This window comes from Strongylocentrotus purpuratus, unplaced genomic scaffold (genome assembly GCF_000002235.5).
Source record: "Strongylocentrotus purpuratus isolate Spur 01 unplaced genomic scaffold, Spur_5.0 spur5_contig_858, whole genome shotgun sequence".
Classification (NCBI taxonomy): domain Eukaryota; kingdom Metazoa; phylum Echinodermata; class Echinoidea; order Camarodonta; family Strongylocentrotidae; genus Strongylocentrotus; species Strongylocentrotus purpuratus.
Genome location: NW_022145566.1, coordinates 2,156,228 through 2,166,495, shown reverse-complemented (window position 1 = coordinate 2,166,495; position 10,268 = coordinate 2,156,228). Strand labels below are relative to the sequence as shown.

Below are 10,268 nucleotides of genomic sequence, written 5' to 3'. Positions count from 1 at the left end.
TGTATATCATGTAAGAAAACCGAGACTGGACTCGTCAAGGAGAGGCTCCACTTAAATACAGTATAATATTAACAATATAATAACATAATTGACAATAAGGAAGTAAAACAATTATTATTAAATACCAGGGGACCAAAATTCTACAAGAAATAAAGTGACCGTTTCCTAAAGTGGGAGCTCAGTTTACCTTTCTTCTCTGCTATTTCATATTCAATTTTCTGTTTCATTTTTACAAAAGAAAGGAAGCCCTGGAAAATGGAGTTTAGACTTAACAACGCTTTCGTTTCTTTGACCAATACAAAAAAAGAAGAAGAATGTTCAAAAAATTATCTCAAGTCGATTTGTCTTTTTTAAGCCATTTGTATACAGTATACATCTCTGTTGCTTTAAAGCTAGCTTACATGAACTTTGTCTCAGAAGGAATCAAGAGGCAGAAAGGGCAAACTTACTATACATTTTCGTAAACGGATTTTCGACTTGTAATAATTTATATATTTGAAATCGTTGTACCTTTGATATGTATCCATCTTATAATGCTGCTTTTCAATCAGTGATTTATCTTTTGATTACATTTTATCTATTTTTTTTCTTCAATATTTGTCTTCCATTCTAATTTGATTTTATTGTTATTCGATAGTTGTCTTAACCAATAAATTAGGAAAGACTTTTTAAAGTGTTATAGTATACATAAGGTGTCGCAGACATAAACGAATTATGAAATTCAGTAACAGAACTAGATTTTTGACAATATTATTTAACAAATATAATGATGGGGATTGTTTCATTCAAACAAAATTTAGAAGTAAGAAAAAGTTTTTTTTTGTATTTCTTCATATATATTTTAAGTTTTCATTATATTTTTTGGCAGGGGTTCTTCAAACTTATTGTATCTTACTCATCTAGTTTGCGATATTTATGGACAAAAATGTCAAAATAGACTAGAGATAATGAATTTCCAATCTACCCGGGGATGATCAGCACAGCGGAAATGAATATGTTCGGCAATTTGCTACGGGAAATAATTTTGGTACCGCGTTAAACTGGGTATAGGAACAATACTTGAAAAGTGTGTTTTTGACATTGCATTTCGTCCAACGTAATGATGCAGTATATCAATCATGAATACTGGAGGCTAATGAATGGGGCTTGCATCATATTTCCGGGAGAAAATAAGTAAAACTCACCTCTCCGTAATGTCCCTATTCTACCAAATCACCCCATTACGGCATGAGGGTGGTAGATTACCAAGGAAACATCATAATATTTACATCAATCTTTTCTTGCGAAATGCAGTAGATGTATAATTTCCTTCCGAGCTGCCATGGCGTCTTTTTTTTTTCAAACAGCATTTTCTGATCACATTACCTTTAATAATAATAATAATGAACATTTGTATAGCGCCTTTTCTACAAGTAGATACAAAGCGCTTAATTAACATATACAATCAGGGCTCAAATTAATTTTTTGTCCACGGGGGCTCTTCCCCCGAAAAAAGAGCCCCCGTGAGCCTTCTCACGGGGGCTCTTTTATTACTGACGGGGGCTCTTTTTTATACAAATATCCATTGAATTGGTACCTATGATGCTCCTCAATTATTTGCTATTTCAGCATTATCATTTCAATCAGCAATTTCCCTCTTACAAATTTACAAGCTACATAGCTGTTACTGGCCTGTGTATATAATATATACGCATACAACATTGATCTTTATGATGTCTTTAACGTGACATATCTTCTTCTCCCCTTGCAAACGTAAAAGAAAACATGGTCATTAAAAGGGATTAAGCGACAAATAATAATTGTGATTCAAATTGATGCGAATATTTGTTTGAATAAGCACTGCTATTCACCCGAATCTTCTTTGTAAAAACAACTTTTACAAATCTCAGCCATGCTTATTGAGTTGAGACGTTTCATTCAATTTAAAATACCCATTACATAATACACTTCTCCTAATCTCAAAGTGATCTTACATCACAGTGGTAGAATTGCATGGCTGAGATTTGTAAAAGTCGTTTTTTTACAAAGAAGATTCTGGTGAAAAGCATTGCTTATTCAAAAAAAATGCTTGCATCAATTTGAATCACAATGATTATTTGTCGCATGGTCCTTTTATTAAATAACCTTGTTTTCTGTTTTGTTTGCAGAGGGAGAAGAAGCTATGTCACGTTAAAAAATCATAAAGATCAGTTGTATTATGCGTATGATACCAGAACAAATGTTGATTATCAGAATGTCATTTTGGAATACCTCTATACAAATACCACATTGTCTTTAGCCCGTGTCAGTATTAGTATGATCCAATATGAAGCTATTATTCTTTATTTAATTTAGTATAATGCTTTTCCTCAAAAATAGTTTTGCTATTTTTTTAGGGTTGAGACGCTAAGAAATGGTTTCAAATTTACATTACACGAACCCTGAACCATTGCAAAATGATGGTGGTTCTCTCTCTCTCTCTCTCTCTCTCTTTATTTATTTTAATCATGCATTATCAACTACATATAAAGCAGCAACCAAAAACTTAGGGTTATCTGAGATAGGTGAAAGTAAGAGTTAAAAAGAAAGTCATGCTCAAACGGCGCTTCACTTCCCCCCGCCCCCTGAAAAAAATAAAATAGATTAGTAGTCCTCCTCTCCAGAATCCCCCTCTCCCCCCCCCCCCCGCTTTAATATCACATTTTCACTTGGCAGCCCAAGGGGGCCGGGGGGGTGGGAGGAGGGGGTTAAACCCCTACCCCCCCCCCCCCCCCCGCGTAGATCTGCCCATGTTACCATATCATTCCACGCAGGGGCGGCGATCCCGGGGGGGGGGGGGGCGGGGGGGACACGTCCTCCCCTCAATTTTGTTAGGGGACGTGGACGTTTTACGTCCTTTTAAGGCACTGGCAATCACATGTGACGTCCTTTTAAGCACTGGCAGTGCCTTAAAAAGGAGGTCACACGTTGCAGTCCACGTTCTCATCGTGCAAATCTAAAAGTCCCTAACATTGATTTACTTGTCGAGGTTCATTATTTGCTGACAACGAAAAACTTCTCCAGGCCATGACCATGTTTCTGCCCTTGCCCGATCGCCTCCAGCTCCAGCAGACATGGCGCGGCAGCGTGCACACGTCCCGCTACTAACGGCGCAGTAGGCCTATAACCACTGCTGACGGCGGCACTGCACTGCGAGCTGAATCGGTAATAATAGGCCTACTCATAAAACGAGAAATCTTGCACGCTAATCTTAGTTCCATTTCATTGGTTTAAGGTTTGAAAATTGAAACTCAATATTGTGTAAAAGTTATAACAGAAAAGATTATCTTTATTTTATAATTCCACCGGGGCGATTTTTAATTTTGCAATCGCCCCCGTGAGCAACCTGACGGGGGCGATTTTGTAGCTCACGGGGGCGAATCGCCCACCGCCCCCGTGTATTTTGAGCGCTGATAATACAATGAACAATTAACAAAATAGAAAGATGCTTTCTTATTGATAACAACAAAATAGAAGGTATAGAATGAGACATGTATGCAACAATATAGGAATGAACAAAATAAAGGGTAAGACAGGTAATAGAAGAGCAAGAACAAGTGCTGGTAAGCGGGCATTAGTTAAACAAGTGTGTTTTGAGGTGTTTTTTGAAAGTCATTAGAGAATCAGCAGTTTGTACAAAATTGGGGAGATTGTTCCATGACAATAACAAAAAAGAAGAAGAAAGAATGTTCAAGAAGAATTATCTTCGAGTCGGTTTTTAAAGCCAATTTTACATTTTTTAAATATACATATAGAACTCTCTCTCTCTCTCTCTCTCTCTCTCCCCACCCCCGTCTCTCTCTCTCTCTCTCTCTCTCCTCGAGTCTCTCCTTCATCTCTGTCTCGGGGAAAGTTAATTGTATTCATTTTTACAACGTGCATTTGACATAGAGTAGGCTAGGCCTATATTTTGATGACATACATTAGGAAACTTTAAAAAGGTATAAGAGATCTAAACATTGTGAGTAACAGAAGAAATGTTCCCTTTTCCAGCTCCTATTTATGATTAAAATATTCCATGCAGAGATAAGGATGGGCTATAGAGTGCGAGGGAGTGGATTGATCAAGTGGATGCATAAAGGGAGTAGACATAATGCCCTCTTATTTCCGTGTTGGTAACCCGAACTCTTCAAAAGAATCTTTATTCAGTTTCAGTTTCAAGTTTTATTTCTGCATTTTCCATAAACAATAACAAAAATAACAATGAATACATTTTAGCAATATAATGATAAGTAATACAAGTAGTAATTCACAAATAAATAAATATAAATAATCATTAGTACAATTAATCGTATTTGTAAAGAAAGAAAAGGGGGAGAATGTAGAAGACCGATATCGTAAGCAGAGCTTGAAATGATACCGGCCTTACAAAAGGAGGAGAGGAGACAGGAAGAACTGAGAGCGGATGAAGAGAGTGCTGTGCAAAGTGAAGTGTACTGCGCGAGCTTCTCAATCTATCAAATAATTTCCTTTTTATATACAAATAAACAATGAATATTTATATTAAAACAAGTACATGTAGTATATTATGACCAGAATCTAATTTTCATACCTTATCAATAAATATTCTTTCATCTTCACTTTAAAGGAAACAAGTGTTGTACATAATTTAAATGTTATAAGCAAGGAGTTCCACACATCGGGTCCATTGTGTCTTATTGATTATTGATTATTGATTCTTATTGATCCATAGAGTGCCTCGTTAAGGCTTGCAGTTATACATAGGGAGGAGTGCTCCTTGCTCTGTTTTATTGTACATGTAGTCAGGCACGTAGTCAGAGTTTGATGCTTGGGGGGGGGGGGGGGCACATAATATGTAATCGATCAAGGTAACTGAAAAAGGGGTTTAAAAAAGTTCAACCGATCCTGGACATTTTTTTGCCCCCCCCCCCCCCCCCCCCCGGTGGCTACGTGCCTGCATGCAGTTCCAGTCCTTTTTTTTTTAAAACTCATTTACCTTCCTTCGCTTTGTTGACCAAAAGGCTCTCAGAGCAAGGTCATTACAAATTACAAATTTTACAAAGCCCACTGGCCATTTAATCACTCCCTGATTAACAATTTTTCGCTATTTTTAATCCCCGAAAATTATCTGTATAGGGCTCTTGATTATATTTTTTAGCCCGTGTGATAACATAATTAAATTTATAATTTTTTTTTAAATATTTTTTTTAAATGTCAGTCTATTTCACATTCTATTTATAACATCTTGAGCTTTATTAGTTGAGGATGAAGCTAAACTACGGCTTCCGATGATTTTTTTATTTTATTTCTACAGTTGAAACTATTCGGGGGGGGGGTGGCTGCTGCTCACATCTTTAAACAGCCTAATAGGGGCCAGTGAAACTTGGATTGTGATTTAATAAACTGTGCAGATAACGCAGGCGGATCGTCTCCTCTTGCTACCTATACCCTAACCCTATGGCCTATGTCCTACCCTATGGCTATGCACCTTCCCCTCCACTATTCAAATAATGATCGAATCCCCTTGATGCATCCCCCCCCCCCTTCCCATGTCGCCCTCTTATAGATCTGCATAAACATACGGACGGAAAACGTTGACAAACTATCCCATCATGCAATGTATTATTAGTGCAACGTATCACTTCCGTACTCTCTCTCTCTCTCTTTGCTTGTTGGTGTCGCCGATTGCTGTCCAATTTGGCATTTCCTTCAGTTACTTGACGGTTCTTGACTTGTATAGGTAAATTTGAATGCTTGTTGATGTTGTTCATAATATTTTTATTTCTTTGAAACAATATTGAATGTTGTTAATTGCATGTGTGTACATAAGACCGCGTCTCAAACTGCTAAAGAAATCACTCGCTCAGTTTTCTGTGTCGCTTTTAGTCCCGTACGCTGATGCTGATGTAACCTAAAATTGGAAACATCTGGAATATCAGGCGCAAGCGCAAGTCCCAGTATTAAACACTGACAATGTTGTGAAATACATGTAGGAACCACCATTCACTCCACACATTAGCACTTCATGTCTCTTAATGAGTGATTTCCTTTGATTTTCTTTCTAACCAAGATGTAGCATTTTATGTCATTTCCTGAGTCCGACTCCAGGACCAAGTACAACACTCCAAGTGAAGTGGCTTTTATTTTGCTAACATAACACAGTTTGGTTTGGTTTTTTTTTTTTCTTCCCCAAAATGTTTTTCTTTATTTTGTGTAAAATATGAAAGCCACGTTCTAGAGCTCAAAAGTCAGATAATAATTAAACCCAAGAATGGTTAAAAATTAAATATTTCAGATTTGTTAACAATGGCCATTTTTCATTGCAAGAAACTTTCCCAAATTGCAAAAATTCAGTGTTGTGTCAGTTCTCAGTTGTAATTTCAATTAATTCTCGGTATCAAACTTTCATGAATCCTAATTACATGCACATTTTCTGGTTTTACAGTATGCATTTAATTACAGGAATTAAAGTGCAAAAGGAAATCCCTAATACAAAATCACTGACAATTTGCTGAGCAGAATACATTATAGTTAGGGTGTCTGATCGCGCACCCAATGTTGTGTGCTAAAACCCTTCCCATAGAGATTGTACGCTTCCCTATGTGGTCTACGTGCATTGCGCGACCATCCAAAATTGGTCAATGATTTTATGAAAAAATTTGAAATTCAAACCTTTATAACAAATGATCCTGAAGGTGAAACTCAATAAATGAGGTGTCATATGAAAGAGCAGGTTTTTCTCCATATTCCCCATAGGGGGCCACCCCCAGAATTCTAAAAATATCTTGGTCAAAACAGCGATTGAAATGTTGTTTGCATCCTAGCTCCAAAATTTGCCACTTTCCTGAGCTGCGCCCCCGCGGCTTAAGCAGGGCTAGACGTAAGGATAATATCCAGATGCTTTTTTTTTCGCTAGCCCCAAGGGATCATTTGTTATAACAGTTTGAAAATACCCTTCCCACATTTTTGGAATCAGCTAATTAGGGAGGCGTGAGCTCCGCTCAGTCCAAACCATGGTTACATCGTAACATGTGCGCTTATAGTGAATGAAAGTATGGGTGGCCGATTCTCGCCATAGAACCCGGAAGTGAATACACGTTGTAGTCAATGGCAATATCGCGGAGATTGTCTCCGCGATATTGCCATTGACTACAACGTGTATTCACTTCCGGGTTCTATAGCGGGAACGGCCACCCATACTAGTCAATGGCACATATCGCGGAGACAGCGTGGCTCAAGCTTGCAAGTCGCGCATTGGCTGAGCAAACTTGCGTACGATATGCATACGCTTGCATATCGCGCGATACAGCTGTTTGGCTAAATTTAGCAAAACAACATAACTCTGCGTGTACGTCTTTTTCGTCGATTCTGAGCAAAATGCTATGAATATTTCAGCATTTTGAAGGGGCTGTATCTTTTGATAGAAACATCGGCGAGACTTGAAATTTGAAATGTATTATTCTGATTACATTTTTAATTCAAATATCAAACAAAAATGGTGAAAAACGATCCCAAATTGAAAATTGAAAAATCGTTCAGACACCCTATTATAGTATTAATGACTGCTTTGAGAGAAATAGTTGTTTTTATACGCTCAAGGGAAGGTTAGAATTGTGCTATTCCCCGAGGCGTGCCGAGGGGAATAGCCCAATTGTAACCTTCCCGAGAGCGTATAAAAACAACTATTTCTCAAATATTAAAGCAGTCATTAATACTTTTATATGCCAAAAAAAAAAAAAAAAAAAAACTTTTGTCGAAGCTGGGATTCGAACTCTTGCTTACAAAAGGTGATGTAACTACAGTCAGCGCCTCAAACCGCTCGGCCAGCGCGCACTGTCACCATGTACAGTAGTTTTCTTTAATATATACATTAAAATGAATTAAAAAACGGCTTCGCGTGGTCGATGCTTCGCCGCTGCTCCATTAAACGGGCCCTTCTTTTACTTTTGCAATGCATATTGGCACGAACTTAGATCAAGATCTATCGGCAGATGTTGTTTTTTTTTTTTTTGAAGTTTATTTTCGTCTTCATGTCAACAATGCAAGATAAAATTGTCGTTAAGATCGATCGAGATTCAATTGTATCGAAATTACCGACCAATTCTTCGCACACGTATGGTATCCTCGATCGTTCAGACCATTTTTTAACATGTAAACCTATGGGGTAACCATGGAGACTGACCTATTTTCCCAATAACCATGGTTATTGGGATTTTGAACTGTTTTTTTAACCATGGTTACCGAGAATTTTCGGGAACAGTTAAAGTTTATGAATGCAATTTCGACCAATCAGATTGCTGGATTACTTAAGTGAGGTATATAAAAGGCAATAATACCTGAGCAGTCAGTTTTATTGTTACTTTGATGTATTACAGATTTAGGTCATTATTTGGAAATTAGCAATGTGCCATGCTGTAACAGTGTCAATGTAGAGGAACAAGTTCTAAAGCAATATTGAAAACGTCAGGGGCATGATAATTGAATGTATACATTACTCTTATAGAGGGACTAATGGATGTTTATTGCCCTACTTACCCTGCCTATTTCTTCCCTCTATTTTACAGGTTTCTATCAAACACATCACCTTACAAATATGGATCAAATTCAGCAAACGATTGAACCTGCCAAGCAGTTCGCCAAGGACTCCATCAGGCTTGTCAAAAGATGCACAAAGCCAGATAGGAAAGGTAAATATTACTTGCCACCTATCATATACATAGTAGGAAATGAACTTTATTTTCAGCCGTTTCACTCCCCCTTTACATAGAGTTTAAGGATTCCTTCATTTATTGTTTAATGGTTTAAAAAATTGTTTTTCCCCATTTTTGTTATTTTGTTCTTCATGTTTTAACTTTAAATGGAAGGTTCTTAGTATTTTTCTCTCACTTAACAATCCACTTATCAGAAATAGAAATTGACTTGAGACCTTTCCCTTATTTTTTCTCAAAAATTGTTCTGAAGTGTCTGGATTGTTTGGAGACAGATATATTATTAGTTCAAATTATTTATGCATGATCTGCAATGCAAGTGGTCAGTGCTACACCTCAAATAAATTACTCCAAAGAAATCATCATTACTACACACTTACATATTATCTTTCCTTTCCTGTACAGAGTTCCAGAAAATTGCAATGGCCACAGCAATTGGATTCTGCATCATGGGTTTCATTGGATTCTTTGTCAAGCTTATCCACATTCCAATCAACAACATCATTGTGTAAGTAATACTATTTGCATTGTTAATTTTATTATTATTTTTTAAAATCAGTATTTTGAGACTTTATGCAGAGAAGAGTACAAATATGGTGGTCACATTTATAACATTAAAAAAAAAGGTGTTTATACCTATCATATTAAACATCCATTTCTACAGATTTGGTAACAGATAGAGACAGCAATTTCCTTATTTTAATTTTTTTATAAACAGCTTGTCTAGCCAATATGCCAAGTTTATGCCAAGTGATTCTCCAGAGAGAAAATATACATAACAGGAAAAGAAAACTTCAGATATTAACGCCTTTACATTCATGATAGAGTTAAATGATATACAAGCAATTATTAATGTAAATGATACAAAATATAACTGCCTTTTTTCTATTTTTTTCTTTTCTTATTGCAATAAATTGTAACTTGCCTTTCAATATATCTAAACAATATTGCGTCTTTTGTTTTTCATATTACAGGGGCTCTTAGTGCGTGATCTTTTCTAGGGATATGGGGACTCTCTCACACACACACTGCATGCCATGCTGGAAACTTGGATCCCTCTTTTATCTTCAAAGAATCAACCAAGAATATCATCAAAACCAGTCACCCATTCTCCCTTGTCAAAGCACTGCATGAACTTTGCTTTTGCTCAAATCTAATACAAAGACTATCTGCAGAGACAAGCCTTATGGGGTGTCTATCGCACCAGTTTGAAGTCATCCAGAATTAAACATCAAATTGCCAATTTACATGTTTCTGGAATGGAGAGATGACACAACCCACTTCCCAAAATGACATTTTCAGTTCTGTTTTAGGGGAAAGATTACATTCCCACAGATGTATTGTGATATGTTAAATATGAACTTGTATTGAGTGAAATTAATTAATTGAATATGTACATTACAGCAAGCAAGATCATGATGAGATGTTGATAGTGTAGTTTTAGGGTTATTGAAAACAACCACACAAAATAAAAGAATAATCCTGTCAAGAATGTTTTACTTGATTTTTATTCTATCGTTCGATAAATTCCATTTTTGCAGCAATGCACTACAGACAAACCTGGATCCTCATTTTCTTCTT

At 36.7% G+C, this 10,268-nt stretch overlaps 1 long non-coding RNA gene across 1 annotated transcript; it reads left to right on the top strand.

The window, feature by feature from the left end:
* Window positions 1-5,550: 5,550 nt before the first annotated feature.
* On the top strand, window positions 5,551-8,574 carry LOC592604. The gene is made up of 2 exons (XR_004066380.1): window positions 5,551-5,719; window positions 8,544-8,574. It is a non-coding gene; the product is annotated as an uncharacterized LOC592604 (long non-coding RNA).
* Window positions 8,575-10,268: the final 1,694 nt, after the last annotated feature.